General features: G+C 47.4%; 1 protein-coding gene across 1 annotated transcript in view; it reads right to left on the reverse strand.

Annotated features, from left to right (window-relative positions):
* LOC140398613 (protein AF-10-like) overlaps window positions 1–17,682 on the reverse strand; it is a 243,298-nt gene that overhangs the window by 56,054 nt on the left and 169,562 nt on the right.

Below are 17,682 nucleotides of genomic sequence, written 5' to 3' on the forward strand. Positions count from 1 at the left end.
ACTGACCCGTCTGGTGCTGAGCTATTTTGTCATGAGAGACAACGCAGGGCTAATACCAACCCTAATGTGTGAATTAAATTGAAACAGCAAAGGTCCCATCATGTTATCCAAGTGCTCTCACTCCCCTGCTCTATCATTGTGGCCCTACAATTTTCTCCTCTGTAAATAGTGTTATGGGCCGGTTTAGCTCAGTGGGCTAGACAGCTGGTTTGTAATGCAGAACAAGGCCAGCAGCGCGGGTTCAATTCCAGTACCGGCCTCCCCGAACAGGTGCCGGAATGTGGCGACTAGGGGCTTCTCACAGTAACTTCATACTTGTGACAATAAAAGATTATTATTTATCCAATTCCATTTTGAAAGTCATCACTGAATCTACTCCCATTACCGTCTCACAAGTAGTGCATCCCACACCATAACTTGCCGTGTAAAAAACAAAATTCTCCTCACTTCCTCCACAGGCTCTTTTGCCAATTACCTTGAATCTCTGCTGTCTTGTTATCAACTCTCCTGTCCGTTCCTTCCTATTTGCTTCATCAAAACCAGTCATAATTTTGAACGCCTATATTTAAACTCCCTCCAGCTGCCTCGGCCCACGGGAGAATAATATCAATCACCCCGAGTTACTGAGCTCACTCCTGCTACCACCCTGGTCCATTTTCTCTGCACCATCTCCAAGGCCTCCACATCCTTCCTCACGCATGGTACCCAGAACTCGACACAAGAATCGTCGGATGGTCACTCACAGCAACGGAGGCAGAAGAAGGAAAGCAGACCAAAGAGGAAAAATGTTCTTCAGAGGACACCCATGACATTTGCAAGGCTGCGTACTTAGCCCCCTACTATACTCCCTATACACACACGACGGTACGGCAACATTCGGCTCCAACTCCACCTACAAGTTTGCTGATGACATGACCGTAGTGGGACGGATCTCAAATAACAATGAATCAGAATACAGGAGGGAGATGGAGAATCTAGTGGAGTGGTGTCACAACAACAATCTCTCCCTCAATGTCAGCAAAACTAAAGAGCTGGTCATTGACTTCAGGAAGCAAAGTATCGTACACACCCCGGTCAGCATCACCGGGGCCGAGGTGGAGATGGTTGACAGCTTCAAATTCCTCGGTGTGCACATCACCAACAATCTGTCCTATAAGGTAGTTTCTAGAACGGGGGAGGGGGAAGGTCTCGGAAATTTCGAAGCTTATGGAGTGGGAGGGAAGCCAGATAGGGGAGGTAAAGCGCAAGTGGGAAGATGAGCTGGGAAAGGAGTTAGAGGCAGGCCTGTGGGAGGATGCTCTGAGCAGAGGCAACAAGTTCTCAGCACGTGCCAGGGCTCAGCCTCATTCAATTGAAGGTGGTCCACCGGGCACACATGACGGTGGCCCGGATGAGCAGGTTTTTTGGGATAGGGGCCAAGTGTAGGAGGTGTGCAGGACGCCCGCAAATCTTGACCACATGTTTTGGGCATGTCCGAAGCTTAGGGGATTCTGGTAGGGGTTTGCCGATGTCATGTCCACGGTGCTAAAAACGAGGGGTGATGGCCGAGTCCAGAGGTGCCTGCACTGTGAATTATGTTTACATTTGTATTTGTATCTTTTGTTGTTATAAAACCATAATGCCTTAATAAAATGTTTGTTAAAAAAAACAACAATCTGTCCTTGTCCACCCACGCTGACGCTACGACCAAGAAAGCACAGCAGCGCCTGTACTTCCTCAGGAAACTAAGGAAATTCGGCATCTCCACATTGACTCTTACCAATTTTTATGGATGCATCCTATCTGGCTGCATCACAGCCTGGTCTGGCAACTGCTTGACCCAAGAGCGTAAGAAACTACAGAGTCGTGAACACACCCCAGGCCATCATGCAAAACCACCTCCCATCCATTGACTCTGTCTACACCTCCCGCTGCCTTGGGGAAGCGGGGCAGCATAATCAAAGACACCTCCCACCCGGGTTATTCGCTCTTCCATCTGGCAGAAGATACAAAAGTCTGAGAACACGCACGAACAGATTAAAAAACAGCTTCTTCCCCGCTGTTACTCCTGAATGACCCTCTTATGGACTGAATTGATCTCTCTACGCATCGTCTCTACTATTGTTAGCTCAATACTCTGTATGCTTCACCCAATATCTATGTATTTACATTGTATATTTTATTTGGGTCCTATGTTTTTTCACGTATGGAATGATCTGCCGGTGTTACGCAGAACAATACTTTTCACTGTACCCGCGGTACACGTGACAATAAATCTAAATCTATAAAAATGAATCGCTGTGAATTCTCCTGTACAACTTTTTTCTCGTCAGATTGTCCCCTGCTGGTTGGAAACAGTCACCGCTATCGTTTCTCGGCCTTCTGGCTAAGATCAAGCTCAAGGTGAGGTGGCAAAGTCTTTTCTTGTCAGTTTGGATCTTGCATGTCTCTCCTGTGGAGACCATTAAATGGTTTGAATTTGAATTGGTTTTTGGAGCAAGCAGAGATGGATTAAGGGTTTGCCCGCTCTGCACATTGGCTTTGTAACTTTAAGGATGGGATTTAAAAAAATTATGTAAAAAGAAACACTCACCGCGAGCCCACCCCTGCTCCCAACTGGAGAGGAGATTGTTGGGGTGCAGTGCGGTCCCCAGCTGTGACTGCATACATTCCTGAAGTATCATAACATAATCCCATCTACCCACCTCCCATTACTTGTCTGACATGCTTATCCTTGCAATGATGCATCATCCCCAGTCAATCATTATCCACATGGATGATTTTTCACAAGCCATCCCCATCTCTCAGATTTTTATTATTAATAGCCAAACCGTTCAAATGTTTTGCTTGAAATGGCTTTTTCTTTCAATTTCCCCTGTGCGTTTGCTCCTGAAGTTATTGTTTTTTTTTAATACTCGGAGACTCCAGGGTAAGCCTGGAGGGTTGGCAACCATCGGGGGTGGGGTGCAGAGGGGGGGAAATGCCTGCCTGGTCCCTGTGTCGAGTTCAGGAGATGAAGCAATTACAAACTGCTGGGTGGTTCATGAAAGCTTTGTGAATAATGAGTATCGGTGAACTCAGGTCAGGTTGCACTGTGGGCCTGCTGCTCCTCTTCCTGATTCTACCCCCCCCCCCTCTCCCTGTTTAAATGACACCAGCACTTGCCATTTCCAAGTGCCCTCCAGAATGGAATTAGCATATTTACACAAGCTTGTCAACTTGGTCGCCCAGCAACACCCAGCACTTGTGGTGATCTAAGGGTACTATGGCTGCCTTTGGAGTGAGGGGACTCTCGTTCTCTCTACCCCCCCCGCTCCCCCCCCCCCCCCCCCCCCCCCCCCCCCCCCCGCCACCCACCCACCACCACCACCACCACCACCTCCTCCCGCTACAGAGATTGGCTCCTTTTGTTGAAATCTAAAGGACTGGCTGAGAGCCAAGATCAATGACCCCCTCGCTGCACAATACACAAGATAATTATCCTACACAGAGAGAACCCACATTGTTTATCTCTCCATCACAAATAAGAGAAACCATATAAAACTACTGCTCTGTAACACGCTCCCCTACGCTGTAAACCTCACCTAGTAGACATACATGGGCTTTATAGCTCCCTTGCTAATGGAGAAACCATTTAAGCAGCTTTTCTATAAAACACCCCATGCTGTCTCACACTCCTGATGGGATGTAGGCACAGTGACTAATGGAGGAACCACACCGTTTCTATTACACGCTTCGTTGCAATGCTCTCTGCGAAACTGAGAGCTCCAATGTCACACAAACGGTTAACACCTCGCTCATTAATTCAGAAGCAAGCAACCCTGCCAAAAAGCAGCCCCCTCGTATAATTTTTGATTATATTACATGAATGTCTATGCCAGTCTTTATACTTCACAAAGAGCCTCTTCCCTCCCCTGTTTCATCGAATCCTTTTATTCCTTTCTCCTTCCTGTACTTACCTCATTTCCACTTTAATACATCAGTGTTATTCACCTCAACTACTCTCCGTGTGGCAGCAAGTTCCCCATTCTCACCACTCGGAGTGAAGAAGGTTCTCCTGAATTCCTCATTGGGCTTATATATAACTACCTTAGTCATAGGAGGGACGGCAAGGGGGAGGAGGGCAAGAATAAAGGGGGGGGTGCAGGAGAGCAAGAGGAATGGGGGGTGCAGGAGGGCAAGAGGAAAAGGGGGGGTGCAGGAGGGCAAGAGGAAAGGGGGGGGTGCAGGAGGGCAAGAGGAAAGGGGGCGGGCAGGAGGGCAAGAGGAAAGGGGGCGGGCAAGAGGAAAGGGGGGCGGGCAAGAGGAAAGGGGGGGCGGGCAAGAGGAAAGGGGGGCGGGCAAGAGGAAAGGGGGGGCGGGCAAGAGGAAAGGGGGGCGGGGCAAGAGGAAAGGGGGGCGGGCAAGAGGAAAGGGGGGCGGGCAAGAGGAAAGGGGGGGCGGGCAAGAGGAAAGGGGGGCGGGGCAAGAGGAAAGGGGGGGCGGGCAAGAGGAAAGGGGGGGCGGGCAAGAGGAAAGGGGGGGCGGGCAAGAGGAAAGGGGGGCGGGCAAGAGGAAAGGGGGGCGGGCAAGAGGAAAGGGGGGGGCGGGCAAGAGGAAAGGGGGGGCGGGCAAGAGGAAAGGGGGGCGGGCAAGAGGAAAGGGGGGCGGGCAAAGAGGAAAGGGGGGCGGGCAAGAGGAAGAGGGGGCGGGCAAGAGGAAAGGGGGGCGGGCAAGAGGAAAGGGGGGGCGGGCAAGAGGAAAGGGGGCGGGCAAGAGGAAAGGGGGCGGGCAAGAGGAAAGGGGGCGGGCAAGAGGAAAGGGGGGCGGGCAAGAGGAAAGGGGGGCGGGATAGAGGAAAGGAGGGGCGGGCAAGAAGAAAGGGGGGGCGGGCAAGAGGAAAGGGGCGGGCAAGAGGGAAGGGGGCGGGCAAGAGGGAAGGGGGCTGGGCAAGAAAAAGAATGAGGAAAGAGGGGAGGGAAAGATTTAAGGAGAGACGAATGAGCAAAACAATCATTCATTGACCGAAGTGACAGTCTTACCCAACTTGTCATTCAAAAATGGAGCTGTGTGTGGGTCAAACCCCGACAGAAGTTAAAGCGCAATATGGGGCAGTTCTTTGCCATGAGACTATGCAAAGTCAGAACAGGATTCAGACTGTTCAATCTCGTTTATTACTCCTGCTTTTCAAGCCAGCAGAGAACGACCATAGAGAAAGGAACCTGAGTTGTACTGGGCACCCTATCCCCAGTGATGAAAGGAATTTGATTTAGCCAGGGGAACACCCGCTCGTCGCGGGACTGTGTTGCCAAATTGGTTAGATCACGCCGTGTACCATGGGTTGAAGCGTAAGAGATAGACATTGCATACAAACAGCCAACAAACAAGTGCACGGTTCCTGGTGGTAAATGGCAAGGGCCCAGACTACTAGGGCATGACTGGCTCGGGAAAGTTCGTTGAACCAGGGTGAGATAAAGCTCACAAGATTAACACAGGATGTCATTTAGAAATATCCTGAGGTTTTCAAAGATGAACTGGGTACATTGCGGGGACACTGCAGTTAAATTGTTTATAGATCCTCAGGCTGCTCCTTGCTTTTGCAAATGCCATGAAAGGCAAAAGGGGAGGAGTTACAGAGTCACCAGGGATACTGCACAGGTCACAGCAATGTTGCAGAACTCCTGAAGGCTGGCGTGTATACTTAAAGCATTAGTTTCATTGTACTTCTCTTTAAGGGGGGATTAAAATTTAACTGTTGGGGGGTGGGGGGGAGAGAAGTGTTATAGAGTGTTATTATAAAGCACAGTGGGCTTGTAATGCAGAACAAGACCAGCAGCTCGTTTCAATCCTGTACCAGCCCTCCCCGAACAGGCGCCGGAATGTGGCGACTAGGGGCTTTTCACAGTAAATTCATTGAAGCCTACTTGTGATAACAAGCGATTATTATTAATATTATCTATTATCCCTTGGCTGATATCATCAGTAAGTGCTGCGACATCATTAGTTGTTATCTATGTATATTCGTATTGAACTGTTGTTAGTTTTCATTCTGTGTTCTTGCCTCACGACGCCGGACCCGGGTTCAAACCTGCCCCGGGTCACTGCCCGTGTGGAGTTTGCACATTCTCCCTGTGTCTGCATGGCCTCACCCCCACAATCCAAAGATGTGCAGGGTAGGTAGATTGGCCATGCTAAATTGCTCCTTAATTGTAAAAAAACAAGAATTGGGTACTCTAAAAAAGCAATTTTTAAAGTTTTAATTCTATCCTGTTACTGTTATTTTGATGTTTAGGGTCCATAGTGTATTTTAAACTTTGTTATTTTAATATATTGAAGATAATTAACTTAATTTATTAACTTTATTTGCAATGGATTTTGACTACCTTTTTATGGTCAAGTTTCAACTGCTCAATCAGATTTTAATGTAGAATCGCAGACAGTACTGGAACTTCCTTTACTGCTGAAAGGAATTACTGATTGAGACCTTGCTACAGTCCAGAGTTCGTCAGGTCTGTAAACAATTAAACAGAGTGTGTCATTTTATGACCGACAGCCCATGTCAATTTTAATTCATTAAACATTTTCCAAACGTGCAATATGGGGCCTGACAAGGACCTGTGTTGTATTCTCGCGGATAAAGAGATCAATTAAACACCTTCTCCACAGCCGCCCCCCCCCCCCCCCCCCCCCCCCGCATGCAGTGGCAGTGTCATATGCGCCACAAAATTCCAATCAGCTTTAATTGTAAGACCCTGAACACTAAACTGCAATCTGTAAAACGACATGCATCACAAAACACATACATTTTTCCATTCTTGACTGATTAACTGGTGTACATTCGCTAAGGTACCAGGAAAATAAGGTGGTCACTAATAAATTAGCTCATTCCAGTGCTCCAGGCCTGAACCTGCATTCAATTATTTCATGGCTGACATGCATCTCAACTCCATCTACCCACCTTGGTTCCATAAGCCCTCACCCAAGGAAAATCCATTAATCTTACTTTGAAATTTTCACAAACACAAACGGTCTCCTTTACCGTCCTACATCACACTATGATGCATAGTGATCAGATAACTGAACCTCAGCAGTTATTTTTGGCGGGGGGGGGGGGGGGAGAAAGAGAGTTCCAGATTTCCAGTGTTAAGAAGGGCTTCCTGACGTCATCCTGAACTCCCTGGACTTCACCTATCAGAGGAAATCGCTTCTCTCTATCCACCCCGTCATTTCCTGTCATCATCCTGATCACCCTTCCGGAGCTACTCCCGGATCATTGCTGCGGCTCAATTCAGGGACAAATCAGACAGGATGGGTGACAAGAAATTACCGTGGGCCCAGTCTACCCGAGAACCCAGTGACAGGTGCAAGCTCCAAACAGTCAAAGCAGAGCAAATATTCGCACAAGTGGTAACTTTAGTTCACCATCTGTGGGAGTAACAAAGACTTGAAACAATACACCAATCCTCCAGGGTGAGAGTGAGAGAGAGAGAAACACACGCGAGAAACACGCACAATCTATTCCTCTTTTTGCTTCATAACAACCATATTCGAGTATCCAAACACTGGCACACAAACAGAAGGAGCCTTGGGACAGAAACATTCTGATACCAATCTGATCTTCATCATCCCAACAGTGATGATCATTCCTTCAGCTGCCGAGACCCTGAGCTTCTCCACATCTTTTGTGTCACTCTCCTCTGTGACATTCCTCAAAACCTGTGACATTCCTTGAAAGACCATAAGACATGGGAGCAGAATTAGGCCACTCGGCCCATCGAGTCTGCTCCGCCATTCAATCATGGCTGATATTTTCTCATCCCCATTCTCCTGCCTTCTCCCCATAACCCCTGATCCCCTTAGTCCTATCTCTTAAAACCTATCTCTTAGTCTTGGTGTTGGCTCACATGTGCTAATGTCTCCTTATATGGATCGGTGTCGCACCTTATTACATTTTACTAGATGCTGCAACATGAGGGCAAGTTGTCAGATAACTTTGCCGATTAGAGTTTGTTTATTTGCCTGATCCAAGCAGTGTGACAGGGCAATATTAACCCAGTAACTAGAACTGCACCACATTGCTATCAGTGCATAAAGCAGACTGACAAATCAGATCGTCCAATAGTCTGGGAGATGAAGGGAGTGATTAAAAGCTTGCTGAAAGGTGTTTGGTTTATGGGAGGAAAGGGGTGGAGGAGTTTAGCGAGGGAACTCCAGAGAATTACATTGTGACAATGTCCATTGCTGATCCTAATCAGCCCTGGACAGGCTCCAATTAGATTTTTCTCTTTACACATCAGACGTTGTGAAGTACAAGACCCACCTGTTGTTCCAGTTGCTGAAACTGATACAGATTAGGAAATGTAGGTTTCTCAAAAAGGGCCAATTTTCTCCCATTCCCTCCAATACAAGGTGTTACCAGCCCTCTCACGTAACGATACCGACTTGTCTCCCAACAATTCATATGTCTTGTCCAGACTGACTCCTCTTTAGGTTATGTTCGATCACAACCGTTTGTTTGTCAGCTTTTCCGTGAAGGGCCTTCGATACTTTTGCTGCTTTAAAGGTCTTATATAAACACGATAAAAACTTGTGTTGGTATAGCACTTTCCAAGACCACCAGACACCCCAAAGCACTTTAAAACGAAAGGATTATTAATTTTTTTTTCGAGTACCCAATTCATTTTCTTTCCAATTAAGGGGAAATTTATTGTGGCCAATCCACCTACCCTGCACATCTTTGGGTTGTGGGGGTGAGACCCACGCAAACACGGGGAGAATGTGCAAACTCCACACGGACAATCTTTGGGTTGTGGGCGTGAGACCCGCGCAGACACAGGGAGAAGACGCAAACTCCACACGGACAGTGACCCGGGGCTGGGATCGAACCTGGGACCTCAGCGCCATGAGGCAGCAGTGCTAACCACTACACCGCCGTACCGCCCACAAGCAAAGGATTATTTCTGAAGCACATTCGCAGAAGCCAACTTGTACACAGCGAGTTCTCGTAAACAGCAATGTGATAACGGCCAGGTAAACTGGGATTTTTTTTTTTTTGCATAATGCTGATCGAGGATAAATACTGATACCTGGGAGAACTCAAGTGGGACTAGCTTAGTGATAGAAACTGGGTGGCATGGAAAGGCTGGGCTGAAGGGCCTGTTTCCATGCTGTAAAACATCAATGATTTTATGATTCTTCCCCAAAATAGTGCCATGACATACTTTGCATAGTTATTCTACAAAATTCTAGTTCGGCCACATGAGGTGCGCTGCAATCAAATTTGGGTGTTGCTTCTTCGGAAGGACATGTTGGCCTTTGTGGGGGTGCAATACAAATTCACACAGGGCTAAACTGTTTGAATTAGAATCACAGGTTCATGGGCTGGGCTTATAATAATAATTACTACGGGGCAGCACGGTGGCGCAGTGGGTTAGCCCTGCGGCTTCGCAGCGCCGAGGTCCCAGGTTCGATCCTGGCTCTGGGTCACTGTCCGTGTGGAGTTTGCACATTCTCCCCGTGTCTGCGTGGTTTTCACCCCCACAACCCAAAGACGTCCAGGCTCGGTGGATCGGCCAGGCTAAATTGCCCCTTAATTGGAAAAAAATGAATTGGGTATTCTAAATTTAAAAAAATTAAAATAATTACTACGAAAAGCCCCTAGTCACCACACTCTGGCGCAAGTTTGGGTACACTGAGGGAGAATTCAGAATGTCCAACTCACCTAACAAGCGCGTCTTTCGGGACTTGTGGGAGGAAACCAGAGCACCCAGAGGAAACCCACGTGGACACGGGGAGAACATGCAGGCTCCCAGTGACCCAAGCCGGGAATCAAACCTGGGACCCTGGCGCTGTGAAGCAACAGTGCTAACCACTGTTTAACCGTGCCGCCCTTATTGTGTTGAGTTTTGACGTTTTTAAGGGGTGATGTAACAGAGCTGATTGCGATGATTAAAGTCGTCCTTTGTGCAGCGAGAGAGAAATTATTTCCTTTGATGGGGGGAGTTCAGGACAAGGGGCCTTACCTGAAAATTGGAGTTGGGCTGTTCAGGGACGATATTCTTCAAACACACAGAAGTGGAAATTTGGAACACTCCCCCCAAAAGAGCCACTGAGGCCTGGAGTCAATTGAGAACTTTAAAACATAGAACATACAGTGCAGAAGGAGGCCATTCAGCCCATCGAGTCTGCATCGACCCACATTAAGCCCTCACTTCCACCCTATCCCCGTAACCCAATAACCCCTCCAAACATTTTTGGACAATCCACCCAACCCGCACATCTTTGGACTGTGGGAGGAAACCGGAGCACCCGGAGGAAACCCACGCAGACACGGGGAGGACGTGCAGACTCCGCACAGACGGTGACCCTGCGGAGAATCAAACCTGGGACCCCGGCGCTGTGAAGCTACAGTGCTAGCCACTTGTGCTGCCCTTAGATGAGATGGACAGAGCTTTGTAGGGCAAGGGGATGAAAGAATACGGAGCCACCAGGGTGAGTAAGCGGAATCGAGATGCAGATTCACCGAGATCAAATTGAACGGTGGCAGTAGTTTGAGGGCCGAATGGCCTCCGCCTGCTCTTGTGTTTCAAATTAAACCGCTACTGTTATGTAGCAACTCCTGGCTGGGGATCTGCTGTCCCTGTCATACGCCACTTGTGCCAGCCTCACATATCCACTGTAGCTCGTCTGCATTCGCTCCGTGACATCCACCATCCAACCACGCCGGGGTCGACCCCTCCTTCTGTTGCCCTCCATTTTGCCCTTCAGCAGAGACCCCTGTAGTTTTTCAGCTCTGCTAAAATACTGAGAATTTATTTTCTGGGTGTCACTTTCTAAAGAGTTATTTTAGTGCTCCTGCAATTTCAAAGCATTTCTCCATTTGCCTGGTGATTTGTACATGGACATTTTAGCAAGTGTCTTAGCAACCAAATTTTAAAGGCCTCCACTTTCTTCCACGGATCTTTATCTGTTGTCCAGGTTTCCGAGGCGGACAGGAAAGTAGCATCTTATCTTATTGAATTAAACTAAAAGTCCCAAAATAACCTTTTGTTTTTAACCTACCATTCAATTTATTCTTGTTAAAATGGCAATGGCCTTTCACTGGATTGAGCTGTTGCTACGGTAACAGCAAAGGCCATTTTAAACCCTCTCTGCAGCCATATATTCTTCCCCAACTCCCTCTGGGATGACTCAGGCTCTATATACTCAGCAGGGGAGCTTTGGAGTTGGAGGGATGCAGCATACCAGTTTTACCTGCTGACTTTGAACAAGCTTCTTCCTGAGCCGCAATTAAAAGGTCAAGTTACAAAAGAGACTTCCTTCTCTTCTCGATCAAACTGAACTGCCCCTCACACCAGAAATACAAAGCAATCAATTGCTGCTTATAGATCCTTCAACATCAGTCAACATGCTCTACCTTAAAAATGTTCTCTCGATTCTTCGGTGTCGCTAAGTGCTGATCATGAGTGAAGTGGAAAGTAATTAAAGATGCAATTATTGTGCTGGGCAGCGTGAAGGCTGAGAAGCAGATTGGAGAAGGTCAATTATGGGCGGTACGCTAACACAGTGGTTAGCGTCACAAAGCCAGGGTCCCAGGTTCGATTCCCGGCTTGGGTCACTATCTGCGCGGAGTCTGCGCGTTCTCCCCGGGTTTCCTCTGGGTGCTCCGGTTTCCTCCCACGAGTCCCGAAAGACGTGCTGTTAGGTGAATTGGACATTCCGAATTCGCCCTCAGTGTACCCGAACAGGCGACTAGAGGCTTTTCACAGTAACTTCATTGCAGTGTTAATGTAAGCCTACTTGTGACAATAAAGATTATTATAAAGGATTGACATTTAGTGATGCCAAAGTTGGAGTTTGAAAACATGTAGATTGTACAAGAGACAAGAACCCACATTCTAGACTTTCCCCCCCTGAATTTTTCTACCTCGCTCCATCATAATAAAGGCACCTACTTGACCAAACGTTTGGTCACCTTTCTCGGTATTACGACTGTGGAACACTATTGAGAGGTTTCCCTATGTTAATGACGCCATACAGTGTCAGCAGGACTCAGGCGGTGGTATTTGTCTCCAAGCTGGAAGGATGTGGGTTTGAGTTCCAGTCCAGGGCTGACATTCTAGTGCGGATGGAGGAAGTGCTTTGGATGAAGTGCTAAACTGAGGCCTTATCTGCTCTCTTGCGACCTAAAGGATCCTATGGTCGCGCGGCCTGGAATACGGTAGGGAAATGTTTATTAAAATTTAATTGCTACGCAATCGATTTCTGTCAAAATTTAATTTAAAAAAAAAATAAGAATCACATAAAGCTTTTTCAATCGTCCTGACCCTGGTTCCTATAGGCTGGTGCTGTTGGGCTTTACACAGGTCCCGAAGGCAGGCCCTCCTTCCCTGCAGAAACCTCGAGTTGTTAGAAGGCAAGCTCGTAATGAGTTCCTTAATTGCATAAACACACCCAATTAACAATGTGGGCAATTTGCCGTTCCCACCCCAGAGAAAGCCGACAGGGACAGGAGCATAGCTGATAAACGGGCATGCAGGCCGTCAGCCACCATTCTGCTCACCCGTCTCCCCGCCGACCTGACTTGGCACACACATCCAGCCCCGGTGTCAGTGCTGCGGAGACAGAGAGCAGGAAGGTGGTAATAGAGATTGGGGGACAACATTCGGAGGAAGTAATGACGACTGCATGTTGGTTTGTGATCAGGAAAAGTGCAGCAAATGCGGCAGCAATTTGGTGTTCAAGAAAATGCCACAACCAGCAACGGGATGACGGCCAGATAATCTATTTTTATGATATTGATCAGGGGATAAATATTGGACAGGACACTGGCAGGAACTCCCCTGCTCTTCTTCGAAATATTGCGATGGGAACCACCTGAGGGGGCAGCTGGAGTCTTGGTGTGATGTGGTACATCTCCAATGGTGGACGCCGACATGCTCCATGCCGACACCGGGGAGAACTAACGAGAGGCAGAGGTCCCACCCTCTGGAACTCCATCAGCCCCGGCAGGGCCAGGAAGGCAGCAATGCAGAAGAAAGAGAAGATCAAGGACAATAGATTCCTGGAGTAGGTAAATTTCGCTAAATCTCTCCACTTCTCTCCCCTCTAAAGCACTCCATACCTCATCCATCAATCTTTTGGTCATCTGTGCTAACATTGCAGGGTGGCAAATTTTGTTTGACAATGGTACATTGAAGATGCTACATAAATGCAAAGTTGTTGTTGTTATATCTATCTGAGCCACTCTGTGGCACATTTTTAGATTAAAAGTGCTATTTAATGTCAATATAGTAAATATCTATCCCTGAACCCTGCGCCATCTTAAATACATTTTATATTTAAATGTATTCTCTGAAATATTTTATCATCCCTCCCTCCACAGTATTCCACCGACCTCACATAATGAGAAACTATAAATTTATTTGCCCGTAACCCATACATCCATTGCTCATACATCCTCAGCCCGCCAGCTGTTTTTGCCTGAATGAATTAACACAACCGCCTCTTTTAAGCAAGACCCCCAGTTCACAAGCAGTTGGACAAGTTAAAACATTACTGCAGCCTTCGATCCTTCCGAAGAGTAACCCTTTGTTGGCTGGATTACATTTTGCACGCTAGAGCATCCTGTGGGTCACACGCACCCCCATTTCTCCATAAACCCCCCCCCCCCCCCCCCCCCCCTTGCCTTTAAAATTATTTTTGTTGCATTCGGAAATGAGAACGGTTTAGGACTTTCATAAGCCCCAAAGCACTTTGTATCCAATTAAGAACTGTCACGTGTCATCACAGTTGTGAGGAGTGAACGCGACTCCCAATTTACCCAGAGCAAACTCCTACAAACAACGACGTAATAATGACCAGATAATCTGTTTATACAGCTGTTGGTCGAGGGGTACAATATTGAACAGGACATTAGGGGGCACCCCCTCCCCACCCCGCCACTCCCATTCGGAGGTTCTCATCAATGGTCGCCGTCCTGAAATGCAAACAGTTTCTTACCCTCTCCACCATTCCTGTGGAATCCTCAGCATTTTTTATTCTCATCTCTCCAAAGTAGGGCACGGGATCTTTCCTGAAAGGGTCTCACATCTCACCGGAAAGGCATTGCCGCTGACATTGCAGTGCTGCACTGGGGGTGTCGGACTATAGATTCTGCGCACAAGCCTCTGGGGTGGGATTTGAACCCATGACCTTCAGAGGCAAGAGTAGGATGGCCAGATGCCTGGATTTGTACTGCATAGTCCGGTTTTGAGTTTGTCTGGCCACTGTCCAGCAACGATGGCTTCATTCTGGCACTTTGTGCCGTAGCACATTTACCGCGGTGAAGCATCGGCAAGGGCCTGCGCTGCTCTCCTTTTTCCAAATGCAAAATCTCAACGCTACCAAAAACATTTTTTTTTGTACTGTTCCCCAATCCAACCACCGCACCCCCCCCCCCCCCCCCCACCTTACCTCTGTAATGTCTCGCTAAAGCGCAAGGCACCTCCATGTGGAATTACGTCGCCCCGTGTGTCATGATGGAGTCCAGTATCAGTGGTCTCTGCCAGTGAGCACTCTCAAAGAGCCAATGCTGACACTTACATTAGTGGGACGTTGTGCTGGGAAATGGCGTGCCTTAAGAATTCAGGCACTCGTGCTCGGTGGTGGACGGTCTCAGGCCCAGTTAGGCTCATGTGGCGCATGTTCACTGGCGTGGACCCGTCAGCCTATTTCTGTACTGTAAATTCTACCTAAAGCATGGATGGATATTAAGCTCTCTGGTCCTCTCTCCTGTCTCATGGCGTGTTCGCTTCAGTCTCAACCTCAGAATAAAGTCCCCACCCCTGTCCTGACCTACTGCGCCATAAAAAACAGGGGATCATAGGAGTAAACCAGGCACGGCACAGTAACACAGCAGTTAGCACTGTTGTTTCACAACGCCAGGGTCTCAGGTCCGATTCCCCGCTGGGTCACTGTCTGTGCAGAGTCAGCACGTGCTCCCCATGTCTGCGTGGGTTTCCTCCGGGTGCTCTGGTTTCCTCCCACAAGTCCTAAAAGACGTGCTTGTTGGGTGAATTGGACATTCTGAATTCTCCCTCTGTGTACCCGAACAGGCGCGGAGTGTGGCGACTAGGGGCTTATCACAGTAACTTCATTGCAGTGTTAATGTAAGCCTACTTGTGACAATAATAAAGATTATTATTCAGCCAATTGAACCATTGAATTAATCATTGCCGATTATCTACCTCAATTCCACTTTCCCGTGCTATTCCCACGTCCCTTAATGCCATTTATTGATTTTCTGTCTTGAACACGCTCAATGATTAAGCTTCCACAGCCTCTGGGGTAGAGAGCTCCAAAGATTCACCACAATCGGAATAAAGAAATACCTTCCCATCTCGGTCTTAAATGGCCTGCCCGTTATTCTGAGACTGTACGCCCTGGATCAAGACTCAGCAGCCAGGGCAAACATACTATCAACATCTACCTGGTCACTCCTTTTAAGTTTCAATGAGATCACCTCACATTCTTCAAAACTCGAAAACAAGCCCAGTTTCCTCAATTTCTCCTAAAACAATCCCACCACCCTGGGGGGTTAATCTGGTGAACCGTTGTTCAACTCCCTCTTTGGCAAGTATGCCTTTCCATAGATAACGAGAACAAAACTATACAAACACCCCAGATGCAGTCTCACCAATGCTCCATACAACTGTAACAAGGCATCTTTACTCCACTCAAATCCGCTTGTGATGAAGGCCAACATATCATTCGCCATCCTTTTTTATTTCTTAATTTTTTTTCCCAAGGGGCAATTTAGTGTGGCCAATCTGCCTACCCTGCACATATTCAGGTTGTGGGGGTGAGACCCACGCAGACATGGGAGGGAATTTGCAAACTCCACAAGGACAGTCACCCAAGCCGGGGATCAAATCCGGGTCCTCAGTGCTGTGTGGCAACAGTGCTAACCATTGCGCCACCATGGCACCCTCTCATTTGCCTTCCTAATTGTTTGCTGCACCTGCGTGCTAGCTTTTAGTGACTCATGAACAAGGAGACCCAGGTCCCTTTGGACATCCAACACTTCCCCAACCCCTCACCTGTTAAGAAATGCTCTGCCTTTCTGTTGTCTTTCAAAGTGGATAACTTCACACTTATTCACTTATATTCCATTTGCCATGTTCTTTCCCATTCACTTAGCTTGTTCAAATGCCCCTGAAGCCTCCTTGCATCTTCCTCACAACTCACATTCTCACCCAGTTTTGTGACGATCAGCAAATTTGGAAATATTTGTGTGAACAACTGTGGCTCCAGCACGGATCCATCCGGACACCACAAGGGTGAGACAGTCCATTTATTTTCACGCTGTTTTCTGCCTGCTATCTAATTCCTAATCCAAACCAGTATTTCATTCCCAATCCCTTGTGATCCAATTTTGTGCACTAACCTCCTGTGTGGAACCTTATCAAAAGCCTTCTGAAAATCCAAATACACATTCACTGGTTCTCATTTTCTATGCTACAAATAACATCTTCAAAAACATAATTTCCCTTTCATAAATCCATTTTGATTCAGTCCTATCATATTATTATTTTCTAATTGCCACATCCTTTGTAACAGTTCTAACATCTTCCCCACTATTGACATCTGGCTAACATGTCGTAGTTCTCCATTTTCTCTCTCCCTCCGTTCTTAAATAGTGGGGTTTTACTTGCTACTTTCCAGTCTGCAGAACTTTATAGAACTTTGAAAGATGACCACCACGTTATCCAGCATCGCCATAGACAAAGCTTTGACAAAGGGTCACCTGGACTTGAAACGTTAGCTCTTTTCTCTCCCTACAGATGTGGCCAGACCTGCTGAGATTTTTCAGCATTTTCTCTTTTGGTTTCAGATTCCAGCTTCCGCAGTAATTTGCTTGTATCTCCATAGATACCTCCTTCAGCAATCTGGGATGTAGCTAATCTGGTCCAGGGGGATTTATCAATTTTCAATCATATTATTTTTTTCTTTGAGTACTATCTCTTTATTTGTACCAATTTCTTTCAGTTCTTCCTTTTCACAAGCCACTTGGCTACCTAGTATTTCTGAAATAATTTCTGTATCTTCCTCCGTGAAGACGGACACAGACGAATTTAAATTTTTTAAAAAAATAATAAATTTTTTCCAATTAAGGGCAATTTAGCGTGGCTAATCCACCTACCCTGCACATCTTTGGGTTGTGGGGGCGAAACCCACGCAAACACAGGGAGAATGTGCAAACTCCACACAGACAGTGACCCAGAGCCGGTATTGAACTTGGGACCTCAGTGCAGTGGGGCAGCAGGGCTAACCACTGTGTCACCGTGCTGCCCTGGACACAGACTAATTGTTCAGTTTTTCCACCATTTCCCTATTCTCCAGTCTCCACCTGTAATGGGCCCACATTTGTCCTAGCTAATCTTTTCAACTGACATACCTAATGAAGCACTTACATTCCACATTTCCCCCCTTTTTAAAATCAGTTTCTTGGCCATCCTTTGCTGTCGACCTCATCTCTTTCTCTTTTTTTCCCCGCTTTTTATTATTGTAAGTAGGCTTACATTAACACTGCAATGAAGTTACTGCGAAAAGCCCCCAGTCGCCGCACTCCCGATGCCTGTTCGGGTACACAGTGGGAGAATTCAGAATGTCCAATTCACCTGACAAGCAGGTCTTTTCGGGACTTATGGGAGGAAACCGGAGCACACAGAGGAAACCCACGCA

This window comes from Scyliorhinus torazame, chromosome 21 (assembly GCF_047496885.1).
Source record: "Scyliorhinus torazame isolate Kashiwa2021f chromosome 21, sScyTor2.1, whole genome shotgun sequence".
Classification (NCBI taxonomy): Eukaryota; Metazoa; Chordata; class Chondrichthyes; order Carcharhiniformes; family Scyliorhinidae; genus Scyliorhinus; species Scyliorhinus torazame.